This window comes from Pteropus medius, unplaced genomic scaffold (genome assembly GCF_902729225.1).
Source record: "Pteropus medius unplaced genomic scaffold, Ma_sr-lr_union100, whole genome shotgun sequence".
Classification (NCBI taxonomy): domain Eukaryota; kingdom Metazoa; phylum Chordata; class Mammalia; order Chiroptera; family Pteropodidae; genus Pteropus; species Pteropus medius.
The window spans coordinates 15,269,503-15,291,767 of record NW_024351729.1 but is presented as its reverse complement, the minus strand read 5'-3'; the positions used below and the strand labels follow the sequence as shown (position 1 = coordinate 15,291,767).

Here is a 22,265-nt window from a genome sequence, read left to right as displayed (position 1 = left end):
AAGAATAGTTCAAGATGAGATTAGGTAATTATGATTAATAGGAATTCCATTATTTTTCATTGGAAGAAGAAAAAGGGAAAAAAATCATAACATGACCTACTTTACTCATTGTGAAGATAATCTTTTATAGTAAGGAAAAAGGTAGTTGCAGCATCTCCACAAGGGAATTGAGAATGGTGTTATAATTATGTACAGAAGAGATCCTTTACAACTGTTCACAGACTTTCCCTCTGACACGTTAACCTTGCCACACTCATGTAATATTTGATTTAGAACTGCTTATAAATGAAATAAGCCGTCAGCTTCAAGTCCACTCATTAATTTTTTTTGAGATATTTGAAACATCATTAGGCTATAGATTAGAACAGACCGAATGATGACAAGAAAAAATGAAAAGAAAGGTGCTAATAATTCTATTAGCCTGGGTTTCAATTCTCTATTCAGACAAAAACAGAGATAATACCTGATCCAGATATACAAAACCAGCTAAAGGTATAGGAAACTTAGCTTGTCAAAGATCACTAACTCAAAAGTCAGTAATCAATGTTGCCTACCAGTAGCCCTAAGATGTCTCCAGCAATTCCTTACTGGAGCCTAGACACCAAACACATGAGTTAAAATGTTACTGTTCCTTCAGAGAGACAGCATGGTGAGATGACATGAGCCCTGGTCTGGACCCAGAGCCTTTTCCTAGGTCTGCCACTTACTCACTGCATCATCCTGGACAGCTTGCTTAATCTCGATGGTCCTTTTTTGCACAACTGCAAAACGGCAATGACACAAGAACCAGTCTTGAGATAATTTATGTACAAGTACTCATTCACATAAATGAAAAGCCTAAATTAGTTTATAAATAGGGCACAGAGGGAAACTAATGGAAGGTAAACTGAAAAGACTAAATTGGATCTGATGAGAAAGAATTTTTAATTATAAAGAATATACAAATTGCATATTATTTAAAAATTCTATAGAATTATAAGCTGTATTATTATAAAGAATTATTTTAAAAATAACTACTGAATAAAGATTTTGCAGTTCCTCTTATTAAAAAGGCTGTATTCCCTACTCCTTGTTTTGGTCTAACCTGGTAACTGTCTATGACCGATAGAATATAACGGAAAAAACTTCAGGTAATGGTAAAAAATGTTGACAATATAATTTAAGAAAGTGACTTGATCTACTCATATTTGACTATACACATAACTACATATTGAGTCAATAAATTAAATCATTCTAGATTTGGATTATTTATGTTAATCAGAAATACAAAGATTCGAAAACCCTTGCCTTCAGGAATTGATTATATTACACTGTGTGAAACTTTCTCTGGACTCTTGAAATGATCCATTCTATTTCCCTTTTTCTTTTCTTTTTTAATGGAAAAAAAAACCACAGAGAACTTTGAATCAAATTTCAAGTGAAACAGTGGGCTCAATTAAGGAGAAATCATCTCTTTGGTATAAAAACTCACTGATTTACTGGGTATCAATTGCTCAAGAGATAAAGTAGTATTAATGTCTCGAGATATATGGCCTGGCTTACATTTTTAGAGAATGATAAGGAATAGCTGTATCTCTGTTTTGTTACAAAATAAAGAATAAAAGGAAAGCGAATGTACCAGAAAAAGTCACTGCTAAAAACTCACTGATGAAAATAATAGCCTTGCTTTTTATTTCAAAAATGGCTCATTAACAAGCCATAATTGAGCCTTCCTACCTGCACTTCAGTGTTTATGAATGACCTTGACCAATCCCCTTTATAAACAGCTGATATGTACTAGTGTCAAGTCTCTATCTATAAAATGTTCTTTAAATATGGTATTCCTGGATTTCTTCATGTAAATAAACCTGAAATTTATGGATTCAAGGAGCATACATGGTTGAAGAATGTGATAGTCACATAGGCTGTGTAAATAATGAAGTATAAGATAGAAATATCCCAAAATCATAATGGTTCCTTTGGGAAATAGCATTTCTATATACATGGCTCAAAACTTCTGAAATCAAAATAGATATTAATATAAAGAGGCATTTTTGGAAACAGGGCGATGGTTCCACACTCTTCTAAGAAATAATTTCATCCATGCCCTATGTTTACCTATACCTAGTTAATCATTCTAAGTTTTGATGTTAATTAAGTTCAAGTTTCATATGAATCTACTTTGACAATTCAACATATTATGGTAACACAACAGGCAATTTAAGAAATATAAGTTAATTAAATATAACTTTCAGCACTAGTCAAGGTATCATGTAAACATGTCTTATCTTTGTATTTTCTTAAAGTTATCAAGGAAAGGGCTATCTATATCTTTCCTGACTCTTTTGGGGAAGTATCCAATTAAAACTTTATCTTTACAATTTTATATAATTTTGATTTCACGTATTATGAAAATAATTATTAACAAAAATCTAGGGGAAACATTCCACAATGTCACATTTGCTAGTGGGCTGTTATAAATTGTGTTTGATCAATACAAAATAAGGAAGGAAATAACAGGGTTTTTAAATTGTAGTTGAAGAATATATAATTAATGCCAGTGTATAATTGCAATTACACCTAATGCAAACAACATCTGAAATAGTGAGGTGATTTATTAGCAAGGGAGGTCAATGACAGCAATAGTAGAAAGATTTTGATTTAAAAACCTTTGAGAGAAATGAAAATATAGGATACCTTCTAACAATAAAATGTCAACAAGATCTGGCTTTCTTGCATTTTAATTACTAAGAACTTATTTTTGTAAAATGCAATAGCATCTTAGTCCTTCAAAATATATTTTGCTTTAGAGAAAGACTGAGGGTCATACAAAAGAATCCCTAGGTTGGTAAGAGACCTAGGAATTTTATTCTTGTCTCAGCTGCATACAAGATGTGTGTTCTTGAATGAGCTGTTGTCTTAGTTGAGTTCCCCCAGAAGCAAACCCTGAGAAAAGAATTTGGGACTAAGAAGCAAAAAAGTATGGGGAAGTGTGGCAGGGAAGGGAAAAAAGTCAAGGCGTGTTATTAAGCAGGTTACTACTTTGGTCAATTGGGCTCAATCCTGCTAAAGAATTCTGAGAGACAGCACAACACACCTTGAAGTTTTTGCACCAGAGGGTGAAAGAGCTGGGTATGTATCCACCAGTTCCTATTTATCTTTGGTGAAGTGCTGCTCCTTGGGTGAATTTACTCCCCAGCACTTCTGGTAGCCAGAGAAAGTGTGAAAGCAAACAATTGCAGGTACTTCCAGTTGGAAGTCATAGGATCGGTGTACAATGGAATGCTAACTCCACAGGAGACATACACAGGGAACTAGGACTCTCTGCTACCTGTGTTGTCTAGTTTCCTCATCTGTAAAGTAGTGATACTATTGCTGAGTGTACCTATCTTTCAGTTAATGTGAAGATTAAAGTGAAATACATGTGGAAAAAAAACTTTGAAAACTTTCGACTTAAACATTAAATATTATTTGCAGTATAAAAATAGACTAGATAATCCCCAGATTTCTTTCATGTTTACATTATATGTCTTTTCCCATAAACTTCAGATGACTAGGACTGGTATAACTAACCTTCAGAATTATAAATACTAAATTGAAAGGGTGTAGTGTATGGTTCTTGCCAATATGTTTTTAAAGTTTTTTAAAATTAGTAATCCATCTTTTACATGTAGCAGCTGGGACTGCTTAATTACTCCATGCTGGTCAGATGAAGGCTATCTAAACATTCATGATTTATTCCCTACAACTTTACACAAAATTAAGGTAAAAGTCTTTACCAAAAGGATTGGTGCCTTGAGTTGTATTTCTACTGCTTATGCAACACACATTTAGCTCTGGAAGAATGTTATTTCTAACGAGAAAACTCAATTTCTGCCATAGTTTTTTGCAGTCTCAGAATTTTAGACATAGTTGGCATTAAATAATGTACTTTCCAGTACACGTATGGTGCCAATACCAGATGAAAGATTTTAGGATTCTGAGCCTCAAAGCAAGAAGCACCGAGAATCAACATTTAACATGGCAACTTTAGCTTATTTTCCATCAAAATAGGTTCCTTTTATTTATTTAAATAAATAAGAAGACAGAATGTACATCATTGTTTAGTTGGGTTTTTTTCATCTCCCACTTTAAGTATGAGCCACTGTAGTGATCATTATTGTTGACTGTTACAACACTCATTAGATGATCAAACTAAACCCAATATGCCAAACCCTTTTTCCTTATTATCGATAATACAGGCACATGATTCCATTGAGGCCAAGACAAATGGAAGTCTGCAGGAAGCTTCTGAAAAATATTTCCTCACTCTTAGGAAGTAGAAGAGATGGTTCTTACTCTTTGCCAATTTTTCTATTGCTTTTTATCTTTTTCTTGTCAATTAGTTGGAATTTTGTCTCATATTAGGGGATATATAAAACTGTAGGGAGCTAAAGCTCCCCAAATTCAAAAGAGTGCATGGATTGTCTCGGGAGGCCTGCTTGCATAAAAAAGAAAAGGCTGGTTCTGTGGAATTCCAGGAAGAAGAAGATTAAGTATAGCCTAAGGGAGTGTCGAAGGGAGTGTCGAAGGGAGTGTCAAAGGGAGTGTCAATTGTACCTCGATCTTCAGGATGTTACTTTTATTATGTTATTTTGGGATACACAAAGGAACTGATTATGTATAAAAAGAAGCATAAGAAATAAACTCGGAGAGACAGTTGTGAGATCTGCTCTCCCTCCTGCACCCTGTCTGTCTTCTCTTTTTTCTCAGTCCCCGCTCCCCCATTCAGGTACCCGGTTTGACTTGGTCGGCTGGCTTCCGACATAAAACTAATTGGAGAAATTAGTTATTTTTCTTTGATATAAATTACAAATATTCATTTTTTATTTATAGCAGATTTTGCAATGCAGCTTTTTTAATATAATAATCAGTCTTTATATGTTCTTGCTTTTGTGTCAGGAAGGTCTGTCATGCTCTGAAGTAATAAAACTACTACTAATAAAACTACTACTTCTATGCTTCAATTTTTCAAAAATATTTTATCGATTTTGAATTTATCCTGGGAGAACATGAAGTAGGAACACATGTGAGGTAAGAATCCTATGTTCTTACTGTTTTTCAAACCCATAGTTTTAAATTTTGTTTCTGTTGATTTCACAATTGAATATACAATTACTCATTCTAAAAGCAATAGGATAAAAGATATACTATTTTCAAAATTTTAATGACCCCCATCTTTGTCTTAATAGTATTATGATTATGAGACCTGTGCAACTAACCATTAGTATTAGTAGTCATTTTTTTTCCATTTTTTATTCATTTTCACTAAACGCTAAGGAAAAATGAACTAAAATATTCAAAAAGTTTGCATGAACACTGCTATATCAGTATGGCAATGCTTCCACAACTGAATTGTTCCCTGGCAGACATGCTGCCAGTATTGTAGTTTGAAATGTTTATTTATGAATGATGAAATGTAACTTGGGCAAAAAAAAGAAAAGATAGTTTAGAGGTATCATTGTCTAATGTTTGAAAATTAAGGTCACACAAAAACTACCGAGAGCAAATCGATATCTACATAAAATAATCTATATGATTTATAACATAATTTTTACTTTTTCATAATAATTTAAAAGTACATCAGAAAATCTTTAAAATTGTAGGTACAATCAAACAAAACCCATTATCTCCACAAATTCTGTCAGATATGAGTCCTCTATATCAGACAGAACTGAGTCTCACACATTTCTCTGAAATTCACATGTCTCAAACATACCTACTTAGTTGAACAAAGGCGCCTCTTATACCACTCAAAGTACCTGTGTTCTGAGTTATTACTTTCCTCCTATTAAGAACACTTCGTTACTACTTCTTCCAGTGTAACTGCTCCCTAGTTGTTCTATCTAGATGTTTAGTCCATGGATTCCCCTGAGCATTGTTTCTGGACATTTAGTCTCCATGTTAAAAGCAGAGTTTCAAATTCTGGAATGATTCACATATCTTTAATTCCACTTTTAGAACGACTTCTCCATTTCTCCTCTCATCCTATTGAAGAAGACTTTCTGAGGAAATTAAACCACTTCAACCCAGGCAAGAGAGACAGAGAGACAGAGACAGAGAGTGGTAAAGAGACAGAGAAAGAGGAAAAAATTCTAGTCCTTCCCAGTTTCATCTTCCAATAAAGGCAGAGTCAGTGTTCCATACTGAAATCTGCAAGTCAGCTCCACTTTCTCTAGAAAACGCATCTCTTTCCAAGTTCTTTTTCTAGGCAACCATGATCCACAGAATTTAATCAGCAGGTTTGAATTAAATTATGTCTTTCTTTAAAAATGTCTTTCTCTGCTAATATATAGAAAAATAAACAGAAAAATAAATAGACTGGCTACCACTACATGCCTGTGCTATAAGAAACTATCCATGGAGCTGTATTATAATCTCCATGAGAAATATCCATGGAAGAGTGGTCATAAAAACTCAAATTTCTAAGAACATGATATATTTTTTAAATCAGATCTTTAAAATCCAGAAATTGCTAAAGTAGTATAGATGTTTACTCTAGAGAAATAAATTGTCCAAAGTATTTTTCATTAATAGCAGAAATTCAGTTAACACACTAGAAAATCCATACAGAACATACTTTTGCATTGGAGCAAAATTGCCTCAAGTGAGTGAAAGTTGTGGGGGGGTGTCTTATATATTATAATGGTTTGTAATCCTTTTAATGAACAGTTACTGTTTGGAAGGTACTTCTGGAAAAAAAAAATCAGCTTTTCTTAAACCACAGTAAATTTTCCCCTTGAGATGACTTTAAAATGAGGGTAATAGTATAACAGTCTACACTTGGGCGATATTACTGACATTTTAAGAAAAGTTTTGCTAACTCCTTGATTTAACTGAGTCATTCAGTCTCTTGGATACCGTAATCTTATTTAAAATTCATGAAATAAATATTTCACAGATATTTTGAATTTTTTATTGTGTCTTGAGAAAGAGGGAACTCAATAAGCAATACACACACATATAATTTGAAATTATAACTCTTGATTTTGGGAAAACAATAAAAAATTCAATTCTGAAAAAGACAAAATTCTATTAAGTATAGAAAGCAAGAGGACTGTAGAAATAATCTAGTCACACAAGTCTTACCATTGTTTATGCAACTTCCCCAAAAGAAAGTAATTAGTTTATTAAAGTTAATGCTAATTGTACCAAACAAGTTTTATAACACCTGTTAATTCATTTAATAAGCATTTGTTTTGCACCTTGCATTATTATCTTATTTTGTATTTTAGGAAAAACATATTTGATCATAACTCTTTCTACAGAGTATTTACAATCCTTAAAAGAAACAAATACAGACTAGCATGCATTAAATGAAAGATAATTTGATGAAAAATGAATTTGGATGCCTAAATGCAGTAAAGATATAGTAAATGGCAACTTCAAATGAGGATAGAAATAGTGTGGAAATGACAGTGTATCAAAATAAGTTTGGGCCCATCATTTTGAAAACTCATGTCCTTTCACTATCCAATTCACATAACACCAAGGAAAGTAGAGCTGACACGTGAACAACGCAGGGGTTAGGGGTACCTATGCATATCAGCCCTACACACGGGGAGAGTCTCAGATCAAAAATACTATATTTGAAAATGTTATTGTTAATTTGACTTATATAAAAGTTTAGGATAGACAACTAGGAAAAATATATATACCTTAGGTTCTAAATATTTTCATTTGTCGATTTTCAGCAATTATATTCTCACAGCTTCATACCATTTAGTTCCATGAAGACGACTTTAAACCATATGCTTGAGACAATGAACCCAGAGTTTATATTTACTCAGATTTTTATTTCAAAAATAAAAATATATTTTTCTTCTACTTTAATTGGTAGAAGGTATGCCCTAAGCATCGGTTCTCAAACTTTTTGGTCCCAAGTCCCCTTTACACTCTTAAAAATTAGGAACCCAAAAGAGCTTTTGTTAATGTTAATTATATCCATCAGTATTTACTATATTAGAAATTAATACTATAGCATTTAAATATATTTTACTTACAAGGAATTTTAAAATAACGATAGTCTACATGTTACATATAATATGCACAACAGTAAACATTTTTATGAAAAATGACTATAGTTCCCAAAAATAAATTGAGAATAGCATTGCCTTTTATTTTTGGAAAATCTATTTAATGTCTGGTTTAACAGAAGAAAATTAGATTCATTGCTGCTTTCGCATCCAATTTGTTGTGTTGTTTTTGGTTGGAGTAGATGAAGAAAATCCAGCCTCACCCAGATACTTAGTTAGAGAAAGAATCTCATGGACCCTGAAAAGAGTCTGAGGGACATTCCAGTGGTCCTCGGAACACTTGAGAACAAGCACCCTAAAGCAGATCAGCTGAAGTGAAGGAGTTGCCCTAGTTATACAAAACAAAAGAATATTTTCTGTACCTGTAGTTCCGACTAACCATGTAACATTCTTTCTGGCAGGGCAAATTGTGTTACTGACTGAAAAACTGGAAAGCCTTGTATTTGCCTACATTGTAATTTTAGTCAGGAACAAATTTTGCATAATTCCTGCCCTTATATGCTTTCTAGTTTCACTTACTTTTCACAAGAATGGGAAACAATGTTGGTGTATCTGAAAAGTGCACAGAAAAAAACAACACACGAAGGAAACTATAACCTCTAAATTGAATTATTGGATGATTTTTCTTGTTAGAGAAAGTGCATTTAGGAGCATGATAAAATATTGTAGTAGGTTTATGCTGAAACGTTGGACATTTCCAACCCTCATAATATCACAATTGTCTCTTTGTAATGCAATTTCTGTTGAAAATGATAAAATAAACAGTATTATACCTAAGAGTTATTTAGCTGGTTCACAATTAAAAAAAAAATCAAAATATTGGCATACACTTAGAAAAAATGAGCATTAAAAGCTTACATCCCTGTGCTCTAATTTCATGAGAGATTTTTCATTTTTCCCCACACTTTAAAATCACTTTCTTCTTTGATTTAACAAACATTCAAAATATCTACTTCATTTTAAAAGATGAGACTTTTAAAAGAGGGAGAATACATTTAGTTTTCTTTCATTTTTTAAATAAAATATCACTGAGGAGAGCAACACCAAAAAACAAATGAACTTCTTTATAATACAGAACACATATAATTACACACATATAACTTGGAGTTATTATTAATTCATCTACAAAATACCAAGCTTTTATTTACCAAGAACAGAATAAAATGCTAATTGGGTATAATTCAAATTGATAACAAAAATAAGGAAAATCAAGCTTATCTTTACCCCTTAGAACCTAATATTAAACATACCACTTTGCTTCAAAATGGAATCTTGATAGCCCCATATTCTAGAAAATGGTGACAAAGGTTTTGTCAGTGAATTTTTACTACATATTAGTATCAAAAGATTAGATTCATTGCTTCAACAGAAAATGTATCAATTATAGGTACTATTACTATCACATTCATATCTGCAAAATTTCCTTCGATTCTTTAATCAAGAAATGTTCTAATTAAATTTGTATTTTTTCGATTTAAGGAAACCAAGTACTCATCTATGGAGCACCGAGTAGCATAAAAACTAGATAAATAACTACATGGGGGCAAACCAAATATTTACAACCTCCAGAGTTATTGTGCAATCGCCCAGTGCCTGGCAGAGCCAGAGTGCCCTTGGCTGCTGCTAGGGGTGCACTAGACTGTGCTGCATGGGAACTCCTGTTCAAAGCTCCCAGAGGATACCTTTATTCCACTCAGCAGTTTCCCACCACAGTAACAGGTATAAAAATCAGGGCAGGGAATGAGAATAGTATCTCAAGAATTAAGACGTAACATGAATAAGAAAACATAACAAAAAAGTACACTGCTAAGTTTGGTAATTTTCTCAGATTATTTCTAAATAGAAAGATTAAATATCACCCAGACAGAATATTTTTAATCATGAAGATTTCAGGTGGAAAGTTTGAATATTTGCCTACCTATTTTAAAATAGAATACCTTTCAACCTATGGGGGCCGTGTGGGGGGCTTGTGCCAGAGATGAATGAGAACAAGCCTTTTGGCTCCCAGTCCTGTATAGCTTCCACTCAAATAAGGTTAATTCCCTCATTTTCTGGTTTAATTCCCAGTGAACAAGGCAATTATAGCAAATCAATTATCAATATGAACATTATTTATTAATAACGTGGATAATGAACTTTAAATCCTTCCTGGTCACATTGTGGGCACTAATATCATTATGAACCCAGGGAGAATCCAAAAAGGTCTGATTAAAGCAAGATGATAAAAATATTGTTTTCCTTTTCCATTATGATAAGCTGTATGATTTATGGACTTTCTGCATTGGCACTCATTAGTCAAATCTTTTATATTTAAACATATTTCATATTATATCCCCATTCATGTTCATTTCATCCTCATTTCACCTAGGTTTCATTATTTTCTTGAATGAAAGGACAACTTGAAAAGAAGTAACTTACTAGTTCTCATTATATACTCTTCATTCTGCAATGTTTTAATTAAATCCCATTACACTTATTCAGGGATAATGACTCCATTTTTTATAGATTCCTAATGTCTCTGTGTGTGAACATATACATATATTCCAGTATTCTGTTTTAAAGTTTTTTCTATATTTTAACAGCACCATTCAACAGGCCATTAATTTAACATTATGCACATTATCTGGTGAAGACAAATCATTTCACAGTACTGTGTCATTGAACATATTCCAGGTGCTTCGGATTTTTAAATCTATGCAGAAATTTTAAAACTAATCACAGTTACTGTGGAAATACTCTCACTGGGTGTGACAGCTCTTTAATTAATTTGAATGTATTTTTATGTTAATTAAGCTTTCTTTGGTTCACTTTCAATTTTCATTTCTAATAAAAATCACTATATATTTACTGTTTACCTGACACCAAGTTTGATAAATTACATATGACTTCATTATCTGTACCCATAACTTTCCCACCAACTTGATTCAAAAGCATACAAATACACACACACCTATACCTACACACACACACACACACACACACACACACACACACACACACACACACACACACACACAGTAGAAATGGAGGAAAGGGAAATGGTTTATGCCTTTTCCTTTATATATGAGTTTAGTTCTTACTAATTTAGGGTCATGGCTTCTTTCCTTTAATATAATGATTATGTGTTCTTTTATATTACTCATAAATAAGTGCATGGACTTTGGATATAAGATATCACTAGATATAGAGAGTAAATGAATACTCCTTGACATTTCCCCAAACTTCTCATTCATCCAAGTTCCTTACTGACACTGAAATCACCATTCAGTTTTAATACACGATGTACCCACTCCAATATGAATTATACATCCTATGTATATGAATTATATATCCATGTTCATCCTCAAATTCTAAATGCATCAGAACAAAGTTTAATTCTTAACTTGAATGTAGCTCAAGACACCTTCTAACTTATTACTAATTAATCACTGTAAGTGACAGTATATTTGAAGAAAAAAAGAAACCATGCCTTATCTTAGCATGCCTATTATCCCTGAGTGAAGGTTGTATAAGAGATTACAACAGACAAATCATGTTGTCATATATTTTCTTGAGTTGAAATTCTGTGCCTCGCTATATTCAATTCTTCTCTTCAAAAAGTTTTCATTTGGATGTTTAAAAGAAATTTTATTGTTTACACAGCCATTTTTGCTATCTTCAGGAAAATTGCACTTTTAACCATGGCTACACATGAGTCAGTATTCAGTTTATTTTTAGCTTGCTATAAACCAAATAACAATTGGATTAAAATTTACCAAGTGGAGATATCCTCACATCTTAGAATTTTAAGACAATACTGTTTCTCTACAAAATGGATGTAGCTGCTTGTTGATCATTTAATGATTCCTATTCTCCAGCGCCTACCTCAAGTTCTACTTTCAGACAGTTCTTCCCAACTACTACAAACCTGACATGTCTCTCCATAGATCTCTCTTTGGGATATTTTCTGTCCATTATTCTTCAAAGTGTGAGCCACTGGGTTATCTCCATGAAAAGCACCTGGAATTGTTGCTGAGCATGCTAACGCCCAGGTTTCACCCCAGGCCTAATTAATCAGAACCTCTCCAGGGGAACATGATGATCTACATAGTTGACAAAAATCTGGAAAATTAATGCACACAGCAACATTTTAAAACATATTTTCAATCATTTTCATACTTACATTCTGAAGTAAAATTATACATATATGTCTCACAATATATTATTATATTTTGCTTTAAACATCAAATATGTTTAAAAAATCTTATATGTACAATTTTAATAAATGTATACATCTGTATGACTTATACCTTTATTGTGAAATAAGACATTTCCATGTCTCCCAATAATTTCCTCATAACCATTTCTTGTCAATCTCCCCTCCCCCAAAGCACTGCTCTGGTCTTAGATTTTTAAAAATATTTTATGTGGTTTATATTAGTACATATACCACCTGATACTTAAAATGAATACTCTCACAATTTCCAAGCATGTGGCCTTAACTTTTCCATGGCTGGTAAAAAAAAAAAGCTTTCCATTCAAAATAAAATTTAATTAAGAACTAAACTATTTTTAGCAGCTGTGGTGAATTTGAATGCAAATTGAATGTATCTATACTACTCTTCATAAATTCTACCATGCTTGCTTCCTTAATCATTTCCAGATGAAAAATCACATGGATTATTAATTATGGAATGGGTGTATCATAAGATTACAAGGCATTTCATGTAAGATCCTCAAAAGTCCCATCAATAGTGTTAATAATGTGTACCTCAAGAACAATATTCTATGGTTACCATGGAAATGTTGATAAAACTCTATATTAATTATAATTTTTTAACAACAGCAGAATATACATTCTTTCAAATGGATGTGGAACGTTGACAAAGATAGGCCTTATGATGTTTCTTGAAATGTCACAGTAAATTTAAAAGGGTGAAAACGGTTCAGCGTATATTTACTGACCACACCGGAATTAAATTAGAAATAAATAACAGAAATATATCTGAAAAGCCTCCCGAATATTTGGAAATTAAAAGCATATTTTAAGTAATCCATCAGTCACAGAAGAAATCACAAGAGAAATTAGAAAATAATTTGAAAAGAATAAATTCATTCTATAGACCAGCAAACTTCTAATACCAAAACCAGAGAAAGATATTACAAGAAAAGTATAGACCAATATCCCTTGTGAATATAGATGTAAATATCCACAACAAATATTAGCAAATAGAATCCAACAATGTATAAAAAGAATTATTCATCACAATCAAGTGGGATTTATCTCATATTCAAAGCTAGTTCAACATTCAAAAATTGGTAATCCATCACAACAGGCTAAAAAAGAAAAATCACATGATCATATCATTAGATGCAGAAAAATTATTTGACAAATTCCAATACTCGTTCATGATAAAAATTCTCCATAAACTAGGAATAAAGGAAAACTTCAGCTTGATAAACAATATCTATAGAAAAACCTACAACTAATGACATACTTAATGGAAGAAACTAGAAGCTTTCCCACTAAGATGAAGAATAAAGCCAGGAAGTTTCCACTCATCACTACTTTTTTCATCATACTGGAAATTCTAGCTAATGCCCTAAGACAAGAAAAGGAAATAAAAGCTGTGCATACTAGAAAGAACGAAGTAAAACTAGCCACAGCTGACATGACAATAATTAAGAATTTATTTAAAAAAACTACAACTCTTAAGTGTGTCTAATAAGGTTGCAGAATACTAGGTTCATATTCCAAAACCAGAAACAAAACTATTTCTAAAACTATCAAACTATTTCATCAATCTACATCAGCCAAAACAATTTTGAAAAAGAACAAACTTGAAAGATTAATATTCCCTCATTTAATATTTATTATAAAGTTTGTAATAAAACTTATTACTAGGATAAGAGTAGATATATAAATTCATGAACACAATAAAGAGTCCAGAAAGAGACCCTCACATCTACATTTTATGCAATGGCGCCAAAGTATTTCAATGGAGAAAATAACAGTTTTTCAATCTTATATGGACAATTTTAAACAACGTTCCTGTAACAACTGGATATCCACATGAGAAAAAAAATTAAGCCTGAATGTTTCCTCATACTAAATGAACTCAAAATCGATAACAATTTTAAACATAAACCCTATCATAAACTCTTCTAGAAGAAAACACAGGAGAAAATTCCTGTGACTTTGGAGCAAGCAAAGATTTCTTAGGCCACAAAAATCATGAATCATTTAAAAAATTGATAGATTGCACTTCGTCAAAGTTGAAAACTTCTGCTCTTCAAAAGTTATCATTTAAAAAACCAAAGAGCAAGCACAGACAGAGAAAATATTCACAAAACCACAAATCTATATCTCAACATGAGTTCATATTACAATATATTAAGAGCTCTTACAACTCAACAGTTAAAAGATGAATAATCTAAATAAATGGTAAATAATATATGAACAGATACTTCATAAAAGAAGGTATATGAATGGCCAAAACATGTAAGAAAAACCTCACTAGTCTTCATGGAAACTCTAATTAAAACTACATTAAGATGTCAATATATATCTACTAGAATGACCAAAATTAAAATCTTTCATGTATGGCTAGTGTGAGTGTAAAGTAATATAACCAAATTTGAAACACAGTTTAATAGTTTCTCATAAAGTTAAACAAACACTTAACATACTACCTAGTGATTCCACTCCAAGGTGTTTACCTAAGATACATAACACACGTTCACAGAAAGACTTGTTTACATATGTTAATAGTTTCATTCAATGAAAAAAAAAAAAAACCATGTCCACCAACAGGTGAACTAAGAAAGAAAAATTATCGCATATTTATGCAATGGAATACTCCTCAACAATAAATGGAATTACTGATACCTCCGCTACATAGATGAATCTAAAAGCATTATACTGAACTAAAGAAATCAGAATAGCATATAATTGTATTTACATGAAACACTAGAAGGCAAACACAATCTATAGTGACCGAAAGAAGATCAGTGGTTGCCTGTTTCCAGGAGTGAAGGGGCATCGATTGGGAAGAGCCACGAATAAACTTTTCGAAGTAAAGAAAATATCTGTGATTTTGTGATAGTACTCAGGTGTACACTTTTGTCAAAACTCACTGAGCACTATAGTATAACTAAAATAGGTACATTTTATGTTAACACAATAAAGTTAATTTTTGTTTTTAAAACAACATGGAGTCACTGGGGAACTCAGCATGAAAAATGTGAATTTTCAGGTGTCTTTTGTAATAGTATCTGCTTTCATTTACAGGAATATTAAAACAGACGTTTTTAAATAGAATGATGTTATTGGTGAGAATACCAACTGGATGACAAAGAAAATAGACTGTAGTAGCTAACGAGTAGTGTAGGATGGGGTTTATTTTAGATCACTCAAATCTTCCCTCAGCCTATTAGCATATCTCCCCATCCCCATTCCCAACCATGTCAAGTCACAGGTAGAACCATGATTATAGAGGCATAGTCCAAATATCTGAAGCAGTACTAACAGATCATGCTATGAGATGGCTTATCTTTGTTTATCTTTAATTTTTCCTTCTATCTTGACACGCATTTTTGATGTTTACACAAAGTCAGTACATATTAAACTTTAGCTTATGTTTCACACTGTACAGGGTTCGATTTATATGCTATTTTTCATGCTTAATTGCCTTGTGGAGAGATACGTGTTATTTATTTCTTTTAAACATTCCAAAGTTGCATTTTGTGGTGCCTGTATATGATGTGCTCATTTTCTCATGCTATTCTACTAGAATAAAAAAATAAAAGATGTGGCATTTAAATTAGAAAAAAACCTGTTCATTAAATATGTTTATCGGCATACATGTACAATCCATAGTTACATATCTATATGCATATTGCTATTTGATGATATTTTCTTAGAAATCTAAGGAAAATTAAATAATAAATGAAGAAAAGTAAAGTGAAGTTAATTAAATTTATATTCATTTTTCCCACTGGGACAACAGTTAAAGTTGGTATAAAATATTTGCCAATAAAAATTACCTTGTTTGCCTTTATCATCATTTTTCTGGTATTTTCTCTGATATTAATATATGAAGCATTTTCTAGCAGACATAAAAATTTAAAGCTACTTCTCCTAGGTTTCCTAATTTAGATGACAGATTCATGTTTGTGTGCAAATTTCTCTAGCTATTTTTTCATAATCTATCTGCCAATCTGGCCTTAAGTTCCTAAGAAAATTTATTTAAAAATCCCATAAACACAATCTTCATTAACTTCATTAAAATAATTTTAGATTCTATGCAGAATTCCTGAATTTATTGTTACAAACTTGAAGCAATGTTAAAAAGACATACATATAAAAGTTATGTTGACAAGTATGCATGTGCTAAGACCACCAGCAACTATGACAGAAAATTACATACCATATTTGATGCTATTTGTGCTATTCAAAGCATATATAGGTTTGCATTAGAAAACTGCTTATGACCTAAAAGGTGGAGAGAGTCACTATAAGGGAAAAGGTTTGGGTCTGAGAAGGTCACATGACAGAAGTGATGGCTACGAACCAAGAATGAGAGTCCTTGGTTGAACTTGTGATGAACATGAAGAGACAGACTTCAAGCTCAGAACACTGGGATGTCAATACAGAATGGGGGAAGTGCATGAGATTCTAGAGGTTGTGGGTGAAAAGAACTCTCAAAGACTTGTGAAATCTTCTGAAGTAGGAATTCTGAGTTATTCATCCCTTGATTTCCTCTATATATCACAGAGCCTGGCACATAAAAGGCATAAGTATTAGTTAAATAAATAATATGTGAATGAAGAGGAAGTCCATCCGAGTTAAAACAGGGGGTAGGACTTGTCATGGAAGAGGTACACCAAGGTCACGTCACCAGTCAAGTCTCTCTTTCTTGTTTGTAATCTTCAAATAATATTGATTTTCATTATATTTTCACAATACTTTAAGATCTTCTTAGCTGAAGAATTTTCCCCTTGCTGTGCCATCTGCCTCAAACATATTTCTCTCATAGCTGGATTTTTTGTCTCAACCAAGAAGCTACATCCTGAGAAAAAGGCTCTTCCTGACCTATTGTATCTTAAGCATCTCCTCCAACATTATTCTCTGTCACATCATCCTATTAATTTTCTTCATAGAAGCTAACTCAATCTGAAATTATCCAATCTATGCAAGACTTCATTTGTTTATTGTCTGTGCTTTCTTTTCCTAAAGAATACAATCATCTTGACAATAAAGACGCTGCCTGTCTTGTTCACTGCTTTAATCCCAGCTCCTAAATGCAGCCTGGCATATGTTAAATCTTTGTTGAATGAATGAAATTCTAAATAAAGTGTGACTTTTTATATCAATATACCTTGAGTTGAAAATGGCAAAAAAACCTCAACTGGCAAAATATTAATAATAATAAGGAATTTATTGGTTTCATCGTTAAAGAGTTTATACATGAAGTGAAGGGATTCCTATCTCAATGTCACCAGGATGCATGCATCAGCTTTGCCTTTTGGGGGCTGGCTCCATTGTCAAGCTCATTGTGATGGCAGCTTAGGCATACATCTGAACAATCAGTCCAATAAAAGAGAAAGCTTCTTTTCCCCAGGAGTCCGATCTATTTTTCCTTGGTTATACCCTCATCATCAACCCAGTAACTAGCCAGAGGGAAGAAATAAGTTGCTCGATTGAAGCCTAAGAAGTCCCACCTGGGAGTTACAAATGGAGTCAATCCCACCAAATTACATGTTTGAGAATGGGGGATGAGCGGTTTCTTAGAGGAAATTTGGAGCATCATCATCAAAAGGAAAAAGAACAAGCACTGGGCAGCAAAAACAAGATGCCCTCTATTGTATCTTTCTTCTAATCCCTTAATTGTCACCAATAATAGCTTGATTCAAATCTATCCTTGTATTAGAATGTTATTTAGCTTTACGCAGTCCTGCTATTTCTGATCAGAATGAGGAAACAGAAAGGCGTGCAGAGGCTATGTTACTTAACATTCCTTTAAGTGGTCATGAATATTTCTTTGCTCCTACTTAACCTCTTCTAGCTCATTCTTATACAGCCTAAGAGTTATTTCAAAAACACACACCTGCCTTTTCCTGCTTTCATGTGTTAGAGACTCCTTACTCCATTCGGATTACAGCAAGGGATACAAGCTCTTCCCAATATGTTCCCTGCCTCCCTCTCCAGCCTTATCTCTTACATCTCTTCCTTCACAGCTCACACGTCATCACGAAACCCTGGCAGTTCCCTGAATGTACTGCTTTCTCCCACACTTTTATAGCTTTCCGCCTGCAGTTTCAACTGCCTGGAACTCCTTTCTCCTTTTTCTGCCTGCTCACTTCTACTCTTCTTTGGAGATTCTGCTTTACCTCCCCCTCTTCTTTTTACTCCATGTCTGAACCAAGTGCCTCCCCTTTGTGCCCCCATAACTACTTTTTCTCCTAACAGTCTTTAAATTCAACTGTGAGCTTCTTGAGAGTAAGGACAAAGTCTGTTATTTCTGTATCTTAAACTTACAGTTTTTAATCAGAGTTCAATAGATGTTGGTTAAACAAAAGAATGAGTTGACATATCACTGTTGCTTATTGGAAATTTCCAAGATTGTAAGGGAATAGTGTAAAACTCTACAAAAAAAAGAAATTCTACACATTACTTTAACTCTAATCAATAAATGTATATATGTATAAAAAGATGAAAGGAAAAGAAAGGAATTATTGTGACTATTTCACTTACAAAGGGCAATGTGTAAGATAGATTACATTATAGAAACTGATATCTTCACAAAAGGGAAATTATCAAAAAGAAAATGAGCAGAAGAATTTGTGTTATATGCTTGATAATGTTACAGCTAATATAATAAAACTACAGGGACTGAGCTCCAAGTCTGACCTTTTACAAACTCTCTTCAGTGTTAACAGAAATTCAACTATAATAAAAACAACATTCAAAAGATAAGGGGGAGGAGATTTTATCAGACAGGGAAGAGTGACAAAATGACAACTCTAAAACCTAAAGCCTCCAGACCACACTTTCATCGTTTACTATTTTTTTCCAAAAGTTTCAAAAACTTTAAGGTTAAATTATAACTAGAAAATTTGTATTATAATCAGTGAATGTGAAAGAGGTAGAAAGTTTGCTATGAGAACAACTAAAACCTCATATTTAACATTTTCAGATAAAGGCAGTCAGTAATTATTACTTATTCTCAAAAGTGGGATTAATATTAGGTATATTTATAAGCCAAAGTATCCTGGTGTATGTTTTTATTAATATGTCAACTCAATTATATCAAATATTTGACATGGAAAAATTCTAGTGGAGTTAGGTTATAAAATTCATACTGATTTCCTACATTTATTCCTTATTTGATAAAAAATAAGATTTTTTTTTGAGACTTTTTATTTTGGAATAGTTTTATATTTACAGAAAAGTTGCAAAGATAGTACAGAGTTCCTGTACACCCCTCACCTAACAATGGGGTCCTCCCTTTAACATTTTACATTACAATTGTCCATTTATCAAAATTCAGAAACTAACATTGGCCTATTTACTATTAACTAAATTCCAGACTTTACTTGGATTTTACCAGATTTTACATTAATCTCATTTATGTTTCACGATTCCATTCAGGGCGACACATCGCATTTAGTTGTTATGCCTCTTCAGCCTCCTCTGACCAGGATAGTTCCTCAGCCTGACCTCTCTTTTCATGACATTGTCAGTCTTGAGGAGTACTGGCCGAGGATGCTGTCAAATGTCCCCAGTCTAGGTTTGCCTGCTGTTTTTCTCATGATTAAACTGAGGTAAATGAGATTTGTCAGGAAAATAGCACTTGCTTTATTTACATAGTCCTATTTTAAAGAATCACGTTCCTTGTGCGCAAAAAAAAAAGCCTGTGAAAACTTTCTTGGTTTATTCTACCCACAATCAGATCCCAAAACAAGATCCAGCAAGATTTAAGCACACGTGGCCATTTTTGATGCATGTGTACATTTTAAAGAGTTCCTATGATTTAGTGATGCATTCTTTCCAAATTATGGTAGCTTTGGAAATGTTAGCTGCTCTCATTGCTGACTGGAATAAAATTGGGAGTGCTTCCAGCACCCCTTGACAAAGCCGAATTGGGGTGCCTGCCTTTCGCCTGCACAGATTGGCATATTTCTGAGGCCCTCTGTTGCCATGCCCTGGGGCCGTCACGGTGGGTTGATGTTGGAAATGTCTTTGGTCAGCAAGAATCTGCTGTATGTCCTAGAGATGTGGGGGAAAAAAAAAAAAAGTTCCACAAGCTCACAGTTTCATGAACCAAATTTGTTTTCCAATTTAGCCATTAAAATTATTAAGCAAATGAGCCATATAAGCTCCCAAAATGAAATGTGGTTTTGGAAGAGATTAGGGGTCTACGTAGAAGCTGGATTTAAACACTAACAGCATTAAATTAAGAGTCAGTGAGAGATAAAAAATGTTTACTTTTTTGCCTGGTTCTGCACCATTTACAGATGCTTCCATTGCTCTGAGTGATTTTTATAATAGTGAATAAATGGAAATCTACCTAAAATCTATCTTTGAATGTCATAGAGATGAGTAATCTAAAGATAAAATTGTTCAAATTTTTGCAACATGTGGGTAAATTTTCCATGGTCTCATGAGGGAGCTTAAGAACAGGATTTAGATCTTTATATCTTTAGATATTTAGGGTGGAATTAAAAGAAGAGTTTAGATTCAAGTTATTTTTTACTCTGATAGTCATGAAATACTGGGAAATAAAAACACTTTTATCCAAACTATAATCATGTTTTGTTGTTTTTCATATTCCCATAACTATTGATAATTCTATTATCAAAATAGTTGAAACTAATTCTTTATTGTTTTCTCATTGACTTGAGATACTATTAGGCTTTGGATAAAGAAAGAAAAAAGAACATATAAGTAAGAAATAATCAGGGGCCCTGGAGTCAACCTAAACTAGGTTTGAATCCTGGCTCAGCCACTTTGATCTGGGGCAAATCTTCTAACTTCTGATTATCTCAACTTTTCTTGAAATGCTGATAACTACATCATAGTGTGTTCTAAAGATTATATGATAAACATGCTGAAAACACTGAGAGCAGTTCTTAAAATAAAGTCGATGTACATTAGTTATTTATCTATGTTATTCCTAAACAACCCAGAAGGAAGTCATCTTTTCAGCCTAGAATGTCCCAGGATTAGCAGGTAAAAGCTTTCCTGAGCAAGTGATTGCCTGTGTGTCTTAGAGAGTCCAAGACTAAAAGACACAGGCAGAGTAAGCCTAATGAGAGAAAAAGACTGAAATCCAACTTGTAAAACAAGATATGTAATAACTCTTTAGAAAAGATGAGATTGTCCTTCACTGATTTTGAATAATCTCAACCATATAAATATTTACATCTCTAAAATGAAGCAACTGCTGGTAAGAGTATGAGTTATAGTTAAATGGCAAGCTAGAAAATGCTCCTCCTTGTAAAAGCAGCAAATAGAATACCATAAACACTAGCAAAATAATTGATCTCCATGAAGCAACCAAATAGCAATTATACAATCTAACTAATCAACCAATGCAATTATTTTCATATATGCAATCAATATACATCTTTGTAATAGTTTTCTATGAATGTCATAACAAGTTAGTGGCTTAAAACACAATTTTTTAATTTTACAGTTTTGTGGATTAGAAGTCCAACAAGCCTCTCACTGGGCTAAAATCAAGATATCTACAGAGATGTATTCCTTTCTAGAGGCTCTGAGGGAGAATTCATTTCTTTGTCTTTTCTAGCTTCTAGAGGCTGCCCACATTCCTTAGCTTACTGCCCCTTCCTTCTTCTTCAAAGCTAGCAACGAGTGGCAGTTCTTACATACATCACTCTAATTTCCTCTCCCGCCTCCTTCTACTTTTAAGGACCTTTGTTACTACACTGGGCCTACCCAGATAATCCAGGATAAACTCCCTGATTATCAATACTTAACTACATTTTTAACCTTTGTTTTTGCCACCTAACCTAGCATAGTCACATGTTCTAGGGGTGGGGAATGGGGACTGTGTACATTATTCTACCTACCATAATCTCTAAGGGAGATCACCTCTGAATTATATAACACTCTCTGCGTATAAATAATATATTGCACTCACACATACTTTATTCATTTTCTTCCAATGATTTGAAAAACAGAGGGTTTTTTTTTTTGACAACTTT

The 22,265-nt window shown here is 33.0% G+C and overlaps 1 protein-coding gene across 5 annotated transcripts in view; it reads right to left on the bottom strand.

Moving 5' to 3' along the window:
- Positions 1–9,980: 9,980 nt before the first annotated feature.
- Positions 9,981–22,265, bottom strand: part of PTH2R (parathyroid hormone 2 receptor) — a 78,582-nt gene continuing 66,297 nt past the window's right edge. For all 5 annotated transcript variants that reach the window (XR_005649029.1, XR_005649030.1, XR_005649032.1 and 2 more), the window contains one exon: positions 9,981–9,991. The gene's annotated coding sequence lies outside the window, so the exon portion shown is untranslated. The remainder of the gene's footprint in view (positions 9,992–22,265) is intronic.